Genomic DNA, 14,487 nt, shown 5'->3' on the forward strand with positions numbered 1-14,487 from the left:
TTAGCTATCTCTTGATGAAGGATTTTTCCCACTGCGTCATGCCGTTCCTTGTATTCAGTTGCAGCAAATGCCTGGCAGCCCCCTGTAATATGTTGGATGGTTTCTTGGGCTTGACATCCATATCGGCATCTGTCGTTTTGAACCTGAGGGTCTTTGACGATATATTTCAGGTAATTTCTGGTTGGTATAACCTGATCCTGAATGGCCAGTAATGAACCCTCCGTTTCAGGGAACATCTTTCCTGATGTCAACCAATAGTTCGACGCTATATTGTCGACATAGTCTTGGCTAACTTCATTGGGATGTCGCCCGTGCAGAGGTTTACCCATCCAGGTGCGCAGTTTTTCGTCCTTAGTAAGGTGGTTTATGCGCATTTCTGGTTCCCTCAATTTGACCGGTGTTGTGTCATCTACTGCGCAAATTGCGCGGTGTAGAGTAGATGTCTCAGCCTGCATCTGAAAATAAGTTCTTAAATTAGCAATCTGTTTATCTAATTGCTCACCTATATCCATAAGTCCTCTTCCTCCTAAATACCGGGGTAATGTCGTTCGTTCTACTGCACTTTTAGGGTGGTGCTTTTGTGCCTTTGTGAGGTGTGTTCGTACTTTTCGCTGAAGATTTTCTATATCCGTTTTTGTCCACTTAACAATACCAAATGAATAGCTAAGCGCGGAACAAGCGTAGGTGTTCAGTGCCTTAAACAAATTTTTACTGTTAAGCTGTGAACGAAGTAGCTGTTTTACCCTTCTTATAAACTCAGTAGTTATCTCAGTTTTCATTTGCTTATGGTCAATTTTCCGCGCCTGCTTTACTCAAAGATATTTGTACATATCGTTATCGCCCATGGCCTCGATGTTCTGGCCATTTTGCATATCGAATCCACCGGGCTGTACCTTTCCTCTGACTATATTCAAAACACGGCACTTGTCTAGACCGAACTGCATACCAATATCATTAGAGAATGTTTCTACAGTTTTTAGCATCTCTTCTAGGTGTTCTCGAGTGGAAGCCATTAATTTCAAATCATCCATATACAACAGATGATTGAGCTTCGCTACTACAGTATTATTGCTTTTAATGCTAAAACCTGAGTCAGTGGAGTTTAATAGCTGGGAAAGGGGGTTCAAAGCTAAACAGAACCACAGTGGACTCAACGAGTCTCCTTGAAACAGGCCCCTGTTGATTGCGATATTTTCGGTTTCAATATTTTTTTCACCAGGTATTTGGAGGTGAATTTTAGTCTTCCAATCTCTCATTATATGCCTTAAAAAGGTCACTATGTTATCATCGACTTTGTATATTTTCAAAATATCTATTAGCCATTCATGCGGTACTGAATCAAAGGCCTTTTTATAGTCAATAAAAGCAGTAAAAAGGTTCCTTTTTTTAGTGAATGCCTGGTTTGAAATGACTGAATCGATGATAAGCTGTTCTTTGCAACCCATGGAACCCTTAGCGCATCCTTTCTGTTGAGGCTCTATGATATCGTTTAGAGCACAGTGTTGGTAGATACGCCGGGTTACACAGGATGTGACCAATTTATACAAAGTTGGAAGACAAGTAATTGGGCGGTACTTGGATGGATCTTGGGTGTTATTTTGATCCTTGGGTATTAAATAAGTAGTTCCCTGAGTTAGAAATGATGGTAATTCCTGCGGATTAGAAATAACATGATTAATTAACGTTGATAAGCACTCATGAATACTCCAAAACTTTTTAAGCCAGAAGTTCTGAACTCCGTCTGGTCCAGGAGATTTCCAGTTATGAAGCTCTTTGATGACATTTGAGACTTCTTCAGTCGTGAATGGTTCGTAGTTAGCAGTGACGTAGTGGTGACAGTTGTGCGTCGTGTCTTCTATCCAGCCAGCATTGTTGTTAAAAGCAGCTGGCGTGGAAAGTTGATTTCCCCAAAACTCATGAATTTCTTCTTGGCTTGGGTAAGATTTGTCGACACTATCTACGGTGGAATTGATTTTTCGGTAAAACGCCTTCTCAGAGTTCTCAAAAATTGCATTGTCACATTTTCGGTTGTTACTAACTTTATACCTTCTTAATCGTCCTGAATAGACGGAGAGTTTTTGTTTTAATGTATCCAGACACTGTTGGGCTGTGTTATTTTCTGGATCGTATCTCGAGTGTCTTGCAGCGCTCCGCATTATTTCTTCAGCTCTCTTAATGACTTTTCTACTTGTTACACCTCTTATATATTCTGTGACTTGACCAATATCCCTACGCAGTAATTCAATTTTTCCGAGAAGTCTTTTTTCCCATGGTGCAATTCTGTTACCAGTCCTTCCGTTATTAGTACCCCGTCGTGTTCTGATCTTAACGCCCATTACATTGGCAATTGCTGTTGCTGCACAATAGATTAGCATATGCAGATATTCCAATGTGTGGGCTTCTACGACATAATTGGGTAGGACTTCAGTGTTCACAATTTGTAACAGCGCACCTAGTTTCTTACAAGAGTTTATTCGTGGTAGCGGTGGTCTGCTAAGTGGATTTGTTCCATTAAACTCTTGTACGGCACGAGCCATTTCGTTTTCTAGACTATGGCGCAACTCGTTGTTTTCCTGCTGTGTATTGTCAGGTTGAGTTTCTGGTATGGGAATCTCAGGAATCTGCTCCTCAAGGATTTCATTAGGGATTTGATCTAAAACTAGCTCTTGGTTATTAATCTCCCGTTCGACTTCGCTTTTGATGGCATCGCGTCTAGTCTCTGGGATAAGATTATTTCTTATGATTACCCGGTATTGATCTGATACTCTTTGCTCCGATACTTGAATATCTGGGTACTCCCTGCAAAATTCGGCATACAGCTGTTGTCTGTAGCCGATCGTTTCTTGACCGAGGTTTGTCACCTTATAATAGAAGCGCAAAATGCTTTCATTGATGGACACAGTCCATTTCATGCGCTGCCTCGGTCGTCCCGCTTGAGTGAGCGCCGGCTGATGATCCAGCGCAGCACCTTCGGCGGGTGGAGCTGTTGTTGTTATTTGGCTCGCTTGTGGTTGTGGTTGGGCTGTAGCTGATTGTATGACAGGGGCCCGCCTCCTCAACACCCTGCCACCGACGTCCCGCATGCTGTCACGTCCAGCGCCGGCTCCAGACGTGCCCTGGCGATCCCCAGGCAGCGATCCTAAACACAAATTATTATTCTCCATTCTCATGGGTGTGCATTTTATACCTACTGCCAGGTGTCAGTTTTTGTTCCACGGCAAGTATTCCTGCTACTCTCTTTTATTATTATTATTATTATTATTATTATTATGTTTTCTATATTTTTTTATACACTCATGGACAAAAATATTGCATATTTTGAAATTATTAATGTGAAGTGAAATTTTTTTTGCTGCAATCCTCATCGTTTCTCAGGTTTACGATTAATTTTCCAAATGCAATGTTTAAAGTTAACACTTAAAGTGTCATATAAATGCTCGATTGGAATTAACTCCGAAATAGGGTATATGGTGGCCAATATAATTTTTAAATTGAATCTCATCAAGGCAAGTAAGTAAGGCGTGCATTAACGTGCATTAGCACGAATTTGTCATATCCAATATGGCTGGCAAATGGCAAAACATGATCTAAAATATTTTTAATGTACATGTCAGCTGTCATTCACCCAATCACCTCCATACCTATTCGGTATGCCCTTTTGAAGAAATACCGTTCCATAGCACTACGCCGCCACCTCCAAAATTAAAGCTCTGTATCTGTATAAGGTTACAACTGACATACCGTTTGCCAACTCTTCTGTAAACGTTCTGTAAAAGTTTTGTCAATCAAGCTTCCATAATGGTGACCGGTATGCCAGTTGTAACCTCATACAGAGCGTTAATTTTGGTGCTGGCGGCATAGCTCCATGCGTGGTATTTCTTGGAAAAGACTACCGAACCTGTAGAGATGATTGGGTGAATGACAGCTGACGTGTATATTAAAAACATCTTAGAAGACCATGTCTTACCATTGGCCGACCATATTGGATGTGACAGATTCGAACTAATGCACGATAAAGCACTACCCAGGCAACCAAATAACGTTTACAAAACGTTAAAAAAACGTCATAATTATCACCAAACGACGTCAGTTTACCACGTTTTTTCGACGTCGAAAATCACGTGAATATGTCCCACCATAATTCACGTCATTTTTATCACGTTTTAAATACGTGATATGAAAAACGTAGTTTTTACGTCGATTTGTCCCACCATAATTCACGTTTTAAATACGTGATATGAAAAACGTAGTTTTTACGTCGATTTTGCGTCGTTTTTTAGATTTATTTTTCATTTTATGGTTTTAGAAATACACAATAATTGAATGGGTCCGCCACATGGTTTGTTTTTGAGAAGTCAAAGAAAAAGTTTTACATTGTGATAATGGTGAGTTTATACATTTTAAAGGTGAGTAATACAGTTTGTATTTTGTATTTAAAAACTGTATTACTAACCCTTAAAATGGGGTCTAGGACGTTTCATCGCCGCCGTTTCGATGCCGCCAGTTCGATGCCGATGCCGGCCGATTCATCGCCAGTCAATTAATCGCTATCTGATATATTTCCGAATTTTCGACAGTTACAATTATTAGTTATTTTTAGTATTAATTAGGAATTCTAGGAAATGCGAGATATGACGGCGATGAAATGGACTGGCGATGAACCGGCGGCATCGAAACGGCCGGCGATGAACCGGCGGCATCGAAACGTCCCATTCCGCTTAAAATGTATAAACTCACCATTATCACAATATTAAAACTTTTTCTTTGACTTCTCAAAAACAAACCATGTGGCCCTTACAACGTTATTCGGCAGACCTATTCAATTATTCGTATGGGAATTTTCACTTTTTATATTATAAGTATTTAGGTACTGTGTCAAAAGTGAAACAACATATAAACTAATAAATCATTTATTAACAAATTAACCATTAAATCACAATTTAATAACAAACTTAAGTTTAAACCGTTTAAGTAATATAATATATATAATTATTATAATTATACCACACACTTTAAAGGTACGATTCCGACAACGACTGCAGACGGCAGTTACAGTTGTCACCATGACAGAGGTCATTATTTTGCACTATTAATTTGCATAATTATTAGCAACTGACGTTCTGCCGGACAGCAGTTGCAGTCAGATCTCGGAATCAGTCTCATACAGATACATAGTGCAAAGTAGTAACGTCCATAACGCCGAGAACTGCAACTGATGTTTGCAGTTGCCGTCTGCAGTCGTTGTCAGAATCGTACCTTTAGTCAGAAATGAATACATACAAATAAGACCCAATATATTGAATTTCAATGAAAACTATCTGCTTTATATTTATAAATTTTAAGGAAGACGATCGAAGGATAAAAAATAGGACAAAACTATAATAGTCTGTGTTCTCACATATATTTCCATACTCTTATAATCCTCAAATTGATTTCAAATAATTATTACAAATTTTTGCATACAAAAATATCTACAGACATCTGAAAAATATATTTTTTGATTAAGGGACTGTAATGACCAAATTAAAATGATAAAAACAATTTACACGTGATATCTGATAATACACACTTAAAAGACTAATAGGGCTTTTCATCGACTGTCATTTGTTTCGAGCTTCTGTCATGTGTCACATAATATTAATATATCTACGCCATACGTCTTTGGTTTGTATCATTGGTATATATCAATAACGTATGACGTAGATATATTAATATTATGTGACACATGACAGAAGCTCGAAACAAATGACTGTGAATGAAAAGCCCTATACATAAATACTCATGATGAAGAAGTACATTATAATTAAAAATGACTAACCATTTTCATATCGCTGCAACATGAAGCCAAAGCCGTCTTATATTTCAGTTCGTTTAGAGAGCGCAACAAACACTCTGACCGAACAGTTTCAAAACTCATTAGTTTTTCATCAGAGAATGTACATAGCTGTAACATCTGTACCTGCATTGGGTTCTTCTTCTTCTGTCTTGCTGTGGGCATACTCAGCTGCAAATAAGATTGCTGTAATATGGCTGCAAACTTCACTATTACCGGCCATACACATACAATGTGCATTTGCTATGCCATTGGAACTGGCTATCACCCAACCATCTAGTGGTTTAGCATTAGCTTTTTGGGAATGCTTCACCTAAAAAAAATATTTTATCTTTGTGGGAATGCTTCAACTACAAAAATTTATTTTTATTAGAGTATTTGCGTTCTTTACAATGATTGAGAATAATTATTTATATGGGAAATAAGCCACAATTAAAATGAAAAAAATAATTTTATTAACGTTTCGACGCCCAAATCGGGTGCCGTTGTCAAAATACAAAATACAAAATAGTAATATTTTGTATTTTGACAACGGCACCCGATTTGGGCGTCGAAACGTTAATAAAATTATTTTTTTCATTTTAATTGTGGCTTATTTCCCATATAAATAATTAATCATAAAAATGCCACAAGGAAATAGCTTCAGAACAACATGATTGAGAATATTTTAAAATCAGACATTCATATAATATAATTTTAGAACAAACAATCATGACTGTTTATTATTCTCTTTTCTATCATAGCAATTACATGTCGTCTACCTAATCTGTAAACTGCGTAACTCCATTTATCCAAATTTTACAGAGGCACAAAAAATTATTTCTCTAAATATGACTAATGTGAATACTACGTATCTCCCATTTTAAAAGATAGGATGCTAAAATTGAATATTTTATAGATAGGTACACATATCACTAACATTTGTGCCTATATTGTTTAATGAGTGTATTTAATATTATTTACCACCAACTTTTTCTTGAAAATATCACTTTCTAAACAGTGAGGTCAGTCGTGTGGTATGACAAACTGGGGAGTTACAAATTTTTCGTACTAAATTTGCCGCAAGGGAGATACGGTGTATACGAATATGTCACTATTTACTCTTCTGGTAAAATATGCATGTGCATCCTTTTTTAAACGAGTAGGGATTTTTTCAAATAAATGGCAGTAATAACTCATTTTCAGAGAAATATGAAGTTACACAGTTGACAAATTAGGACGACAATATGTCTGGTTTCATACAGATATATAAACGTAAATAAATCTAATATTTAAAACCAATTTATCCAAAAGACACTAATACTATTATCCATATATTTCTTAATGGTGAATAAATAAAATAAAGGCTTACCTTTCCAACAATAATATAGAAATCATTAACAATTTTTACTCCAACTTTCAAAGCAAATCCAGTTGTGAAGGCTTTTATGTGCCTGAAGGCTTTTATATGCTTTCATCTGCTACTTAGAGTAGTAACTGTGAGACTCCACCAGATATGTATAAACATCTATAATAGTGATTGGTGGGATAACTTTACTGTAAAATCCAATTCTGATGACTGAATTGTATATGGATCTAAATCTCCAATTATTTTCAGCTTCAATGAATATCTAAAACAATAAAGGAAATAATGTTATTGCTTGCCAAATTCATCATTATTGATAAATATCAGGGAAAAATGAATAGTAAATAAAAATTGTTTCGCCTACCTTTCTCCAACATCTGCGGAGTTTCCAATAATAATTTCCTTAAATAATCACTTTGCATTGTGGTAAATTTATAAAATTCACAAATGACAAACAAAAGTTTTAAAAAATACACAATAAAATAGCCTACAAAATCTAAATGAATCCAAAATAGGCAAAATACGACAAGACAAACGATGAAATGAAACGACGATACAAACATAACCTTTGTTTTGTAACTTTTATAACTCCTCCCAATTTCGTGACGTCAGACTTAGGCTGTCTGAATTGAAAACGTCTTTTAAACGTATTTTAACGTCATTAATCTTACGTATTTAAAATCACCTATAAAGGACGTCGATATGGCGTAATGTTCAACCACGTGTATATATTCCACCAAAAACTGACGTTTCCTCGACGTTCTTGACGTCACTTGGTTGCCTGGGTATTGGTTAGTGAATACTTGAACTGAATAGTAATAGAATAGAATAGTGAATATTGATGATATTAAATTAAAAAGTGCCACAATGTAGCCCATATCAGATTTAATTTCGATCGAGCATTTATGTGACACTTGAAACATCGCATTTGGAAAAGAAATCCTATCCCTATGACCCTGGGAGGGCTAAAGATTGCAGCAAGAAAAATTTCACTCCACATGATAATTTCAAATTATTCGATATTTTTATCCCTGAGTGTATTATATTAATAAAATAATTGATTTACAAACAGTATCCTCTGTTCATTTGCTTATCTTTATATTATTTTGATGTCAATTTTTATCAACACAAATGAGCACCATGCTAAACTTATTAACAACACTTGTCTCAAAAATGAACTAATTGCTAATACACTAAAATTTGCCATATGGAATGCTAATGGCTTGACACAACACAAACATGAGTTGTATGCATTTATAGTTAATCACCAATTAGACATAATACTGATTTCAGAAACACACTTCACGAAAAAAAGTTTCATAAAATTTCACAACTATAAAATATATCACACAACACATCCAGATGGAACTGCACATGGTGGGACAGCAATCATTATAAGAAACAACATCAAACATTACCAGACAACTCACTATCAAAAAGCACATATTCAGGCCACAAATGTAGTTGTAGAAGACTGGACAGGACCTATAACTTTTTCAGCTATATATTGTCCACCAAAACATTCAATTAAACAACCAGAATTTAAAACCTTTTTTGATACACTTGGACCTAGGTTTATTTGTGGCGGAGACTACAATTCAAAACATCTAATGTGGGGATCTAGACTTATTAATACCAAAGGCCGTGAACTACAAAAAGAAATACTAATAGATAATCTGAACATAGTAACCACAAGGGAGCCAACATACTGGCCTACAGACCCTGCGAATATTCCAGATCTCCTCGATTTTGCTATAGTTAGAGGAATAAATGAAAAATACTTTAAACCAAAGTCTTGTTACGATTTATCCTCTGACCATTCACCTGTTATCATAACTGTAAGCAAAAACATTTTTTTTTTTTGAAAAATGGCTTTGGCAGAGCCAATTAGCCAGAAAGCAAAATATAACAAAAATAGAAAGGAGCTATATATTACACAACAACAAAACAAATTGGAGTTATTTTAGATATCAAGTAAATAATCAAATCAATTTAGACATCCCACTAAAGACCAATAAACAAATCGAACAAGCAGTAGAACATTTTAACACAGTTTTACAGGAAGCAGCATGGAACTCAACACCATTACCTATAAATCGACATATGAACAAACACTGTTCCAATACAATACATGAAAAAATAATTGAGAAAAGAATACTCAGAAAACAATGGCAATTATCAAGATCACCTCAAAGTAAATCAAACCTCAATAAAGCACAAAAAGACCTAAAAAAATTGATAATAGCAGAAAAAAATGCAAGCTTTCAGGAATACCTACAAAAACTAGATGCAACTCAAGCCACTGACTACTCGTTATAGAAGGCTACAAGGACTCTACGAAGGCTGAACTATACAGTCCCACCACTAAGAACACAAACAGGACAATGGGCGAGAAGTCCTCTAGAAAAAGCCGAAACATTTGCGACACACCTTAAAAAAGTCTTTACATTAAATGAGGGAAATTTCTCACCACAAACTGAAGAAGAAATTATTTCGATACTTACAAAACCTTATCAACTAGAACTTCCTGAAAAAAGATTCACCAAAAATGAGGTAAAAAATATTATACAACACAACATCGATCCAAAAAAGGCTCCAGGATACGACCTGATTACAGGAAAAACTCTTCAGCAACTCCCAGAGAAAGGCTTCCAATTTATGACACAGTTATTTAACTCTATAATGAGACTAGGTCATTTCCCATCACAATGGAAACTAGCACAAATAACAATGATACTAAAGCCAGGAAAAGAACCAGAAAGTGTACAGTCCTACCGTCCTATATTAGTATTCTTCCAGTGGTATCCAAAGTTTTTGAAAAGCTGACACTTACTAAGCTAATGCCTATACTAGAAAACAAAAAACTGATACCACCACACCAGTTTGGGTTTATAAAACAACATTCAACAATACAACAGGTACATAGAATTGTAGAGAGAATCAACGAGGACTTTGAAAATAATAGGTACTGCTCGGCGGTATTTCTGGACGTAAGTCAGGCATTTGATAAAGTCTGGCATAAAGGCCTATTATGTAAACTAAAACAGAATTTACCTGAAAATTACTATATACTCTTAATAGTCTTATAAAGTCATATATCTCCAACAGAAACTTCCAGGTAAAGTATGAGAATGAATACACAAACATACAACAAATTCTCGCTGGGGTGCCCCAAGGAAGTGTACTAGGACCTATATTATACCTTATATTTACTGCTGACTTACCGACAGATACGCATATCACTACAGCCACATTTGCGGATGATCCGGCAATACTATCATCGAACAAAAATCCCAAAATAGCCTCAGAAATCTTACAAAATAATCTAAATAAAATTCAACAATGGATGACAAAATGGAGAGTCAAAATTAATGAAAACAAATCGCTACATCTAACATTTACCACGCGTAGGGAAACATGTCCGGCTGTATACTTAAACGATAAAGGAATCCCACAAGGGGATGAAGTCAAATATCTAGGTATGTACTTGGACAGAAGATTAAACTGGAGGAAGCATATATTTACTAAGCGAAAACAACTGGGTCATAAGTTAAGAACCATATATTGGCTGTTGGGCAAAAAATCAAAACTATCAACTGAAAATAAAATATTAATCTACAAATCCATCCTAAAACCAGTGTGGACTTATGGGATAGAATTATGGGGAACCGCTGCACATTTCAACATTGAAATCATACAAAGATTTCAGTCCAAACTATTGAGATCAATACTAGGAGTTCCATGGTTCATAACCAATGAAGCCATCCATCGGGACGCCGAACTACCATACGTCGAAGATGACATCATAAAGTTCGCGAAAAAACATACAGAGAAACTTAAAGTGCATCCAAACGTGTTAGCAAAAAATTTAGTGAATAAACCGCGTACTGTTCGTAGGTTAAAACGAAAAGTTACGTTAGAGTTAAGTGAACAATAGGTACTAAATTAATGTGTATAAGTTTGTCAGAAATAGTCAGTGTTGTAGGCTAAGTTTTAAAAAAGGGGTGCATCACTGGATGCCTCCCTACATGTCATTCCTAAGTATTGTCAGTCATATTACTTATTGTCTGTTATCTACCTAAACATTTAGGTTTAGATTGTATAGATAGATTGTAATAAATGTGGGGTTAATAATAAAAAAAAAATTTATCATTTTTCGAATGTTTATTTTTGCCAATTTACGCATAATAAAAATTAATGTTAAATTAATCATTAGTCACTATCATTCTCGCGATAATTATTGTTTTTATATTCCAATATTTGTTTTATTCTCTTTAATACGAATTTAAAAAACTTTTCAAAAATAACGGAACACTGCTTATTTGGTTGAGAAATGATAAATAAAAACCACAGAAATTAATTCGTACACTTTTTTCATTTTTTTTTTATTCAAATCCCTTCAGTTATATGCATGGATCCCGCGTGCCAAAAAAAAGTTTATTAATAGCAAGCTGAATATTTGTCAATAGCTTAACAGTAAACAGTAGCGCGTCATCAATATTTCTGTTTTTCGGAAGTTCTGCGAACTTTCAAACAGTGAGGCAACAGTGCGTCGGCAATACGACATTGACAAAAATAATAATTTTTATGCTCATAGGCGCGCTAAATGTTGCCAAGACAGTCACGTTCGATTTCTTGTTATAGAAAATCGATTTTTGGTAGTTCCAATGTGACAAGAAATCTAGGCATGGGATAAAAAAGTTATTTGAAGAAAGTGTATTTTTTTGTTTTTCTTAATGGCGGTACAGGCTCCTTTTTGCAATATTTTGTTTAGTTATAGAATAGTTTTAACATACTAACATATTTCTCAAATTGGGCTCTGTACCGCCATTCTTTAATATTACAAATATGTGTGCCAAATATCTCGACAAAATATTCAAAATTACAGCCGCAATCTTGGACCGCGTTTTCCGCGCGCTACTGTTGCCTCTTAACGGTGTCTAGTCGGACGAACTTTGATGTACGGGAACACTAGAACAGGGGAAGTTTTAATTGTGGAACAGGTTGCTGGTTTCGAACGTCAGACTACGAAAACGTCCCATGTATTTTGTCGGACAGAACTTCCAACTGATTTGTTATCTTTTCATTTAACACTCATGCAAAGATCAGACTGCTATTTACCACCAATATAATTCCTGTCATTTAACATGTTCTACGTATCGGACTTATTAAAATGCCCAACATATTTGTCGGATAAAAATTTTTTCATATATTATATAAAGTTTGCTATTGAATAAACTTGAAAACAACCTGCTAGTTTTCACAATCATAAATATGTCAGGATGATACGTTCCACAATTAAAATCCCGTTCTACAATTAAAAATTCCCCTGTTCCAGTGTTCCCATACATTAAAGTCTGTCCGACTAGACACCGTTAAGCTATTTACAAATTTTCAGCTTATCGTTAATAAACTTTTTTTGGTACGCGGGATCCAGGCCTATTATTGAAATTATTGTTTTTCATTTTCCGTTCATTATACTTTAATCAGTTTAGCTAGTAGGGAGTACTTTTTACAGCGTAAGGAAGCGAAGTAGCTATGTAAGTTTTTAGACGGCTTCAAAACGTAAGCCTTGTTTTCTATTAAGCATAGATATACCGAGCCATCTAATTGAAAATAAAGCTGTCCAAGCAATGTCTTTAGCTGGAGAGAATAAAAGTTACCGTTACGTGGCTTGTGTTATGTACGTACATAATACAACGGTCGGCAGAGCATTGCAACGTTTTTGGGAGACTGAAAGACACACACTCCTAAACGAGATAATTTATTGTTCCCTAAAGTTCTAAGAAATAGAACTCCTATCGGCCGTAGATTAAATAATTTGATTAAAAGGCAGCCATGTTGGTATTTCTGACCGTACAGGTAGAATATGTCTTAACGAAGCAAATTGGAGAAATAGGATACCCACCACCGGACCTCTTTTCATCTGACAATACCATGGTATTCGTTTAAGATCTGTCACACAATACGTAGGATGGAATATGTACGAGTGGAAGCGCTTTGTTTAGGAGAGACGGGAACATGCATATTTTCCAGGTGGAAGTCTCACGTTTTAGGGAGGTATAGCCTATGGTGTCTATATGGAGTTAGTGCCTACACTAGACCAAGGGCGGATCCAGGACCGATTTTCGGGAGGGGCCATGACCTTTTTTTTGGGGAGAAGTACAAGGGGGTTTGGTGGTAATTTTTAAAACTTATTGTTGCAATGGCGAGCTTTAAGACACTTTTCACACACTTTTGAGGGCCATAAAGACATTCAAAATGTACCATTAATAAAGTATTATTAAAGTCAGTACCGATTCCTACTCATTTCTTCGGATCCAAGTGCAATTCTTTCAATAAGTTTAATACTAATTTTTCCAATGCTTCTCCCGTGAGGCCTTCTTTTCCCCCTCTTTCTTGATTTTCACTAATAATTTGTATGTTCTCATAAGCGTCAATGAACTTGACAAAGTCTTCACGAATGTTGATATTGTGTGTGTATCTCAAATTTAGATAAAGCTGTTCCATGTGGGATACGTCAGTTGTTTCGGCAAATATGACAGAGTAATAATGTGCACTTTGAACCTGATTCATTATTTTTTAAATTATTTCTTCACAACATGTTATCAATTTATTTTGAATGGTGCTACTAATTGTATGTTGCTCAGGAAGATGCTGTGAATAGGTGTTGGTTAAGAGTCTGATCTCCTGATACGATTTTAAACCTTAACAATTCCCCTCGTTGCTAGGTCCAACACCTTCGTCCAGAAGCAGAAGGCCATTATCACGATGACCTCTTAGAGGAATATTTTGTCGACCTAAGAACTCTATAGGCTCTACTATTGGTCGTAGTCTTTCTCAATTTTCTTGTATCTCTTTAGACATCTGAGAGTCTATCTGGTTAATGAATTTTGCGGGTTGCGATAACTTTGTATAAAATCCAGCCCAACCTGATCGAATTCCTTGTGGTATGATGTTTTTTCATGGATTTGTATGTCTCCGTCTTTGCCAATGAGTTTGCCAAAAGATGATAAAGGTTTAGTGACAAGGCTTTGGGCTGTCATCCCTTTATTGTGACCATATTTTCCAATATCTTTTGATTGTGCGAAAGTACCAAACAACTTCTTTGTTCTCAGTGCTGTTGACCCAAGTAACGCTTCTTTTCTTTTTTATTCTGTATGTGTACAGAATGTGGAAATTGCAGAGACATGTAAAAGGATAAACTTGGCTAGGGATATGCCACTCAATGCATCGGGGTGTAACGTCGACATAGGATTGAGTGGTCAAGCCATCTTTGTCAGTTACATGCGCGGGCTCGTTTGGTTAA

The 14,487-nt window shown here is 36.0% G+C and overlaps 1 protein-coding gene across 1 annotated transcript in view; it reads left to right on the forward strand.

The window, feature by feature from the left end:
* The window catches only part of LOC126879706 (guanine deaminase), a 181,473-nt gene that overhangs the window by 110,279 nt on the left and 56,707 nt on the right, over positions 1–14,487 (forward strand). The gene's annotated exons all lie outside the window — the stretch shown is intronic.

The sequence above is a fragment of the Diabrotica virgifera genome, chromosome 2, assembly GCF_917563875.1.
Source record: "Diabrotica virgifera virgifera chromosome 2, PGI_DIABVI_V3a".
NCBI lineage: Eukaryota > Metazoa > Arthropoda > Insecta > Coleoptera > Chrysomelidae > Diabrotica > Diabrotica virgifera.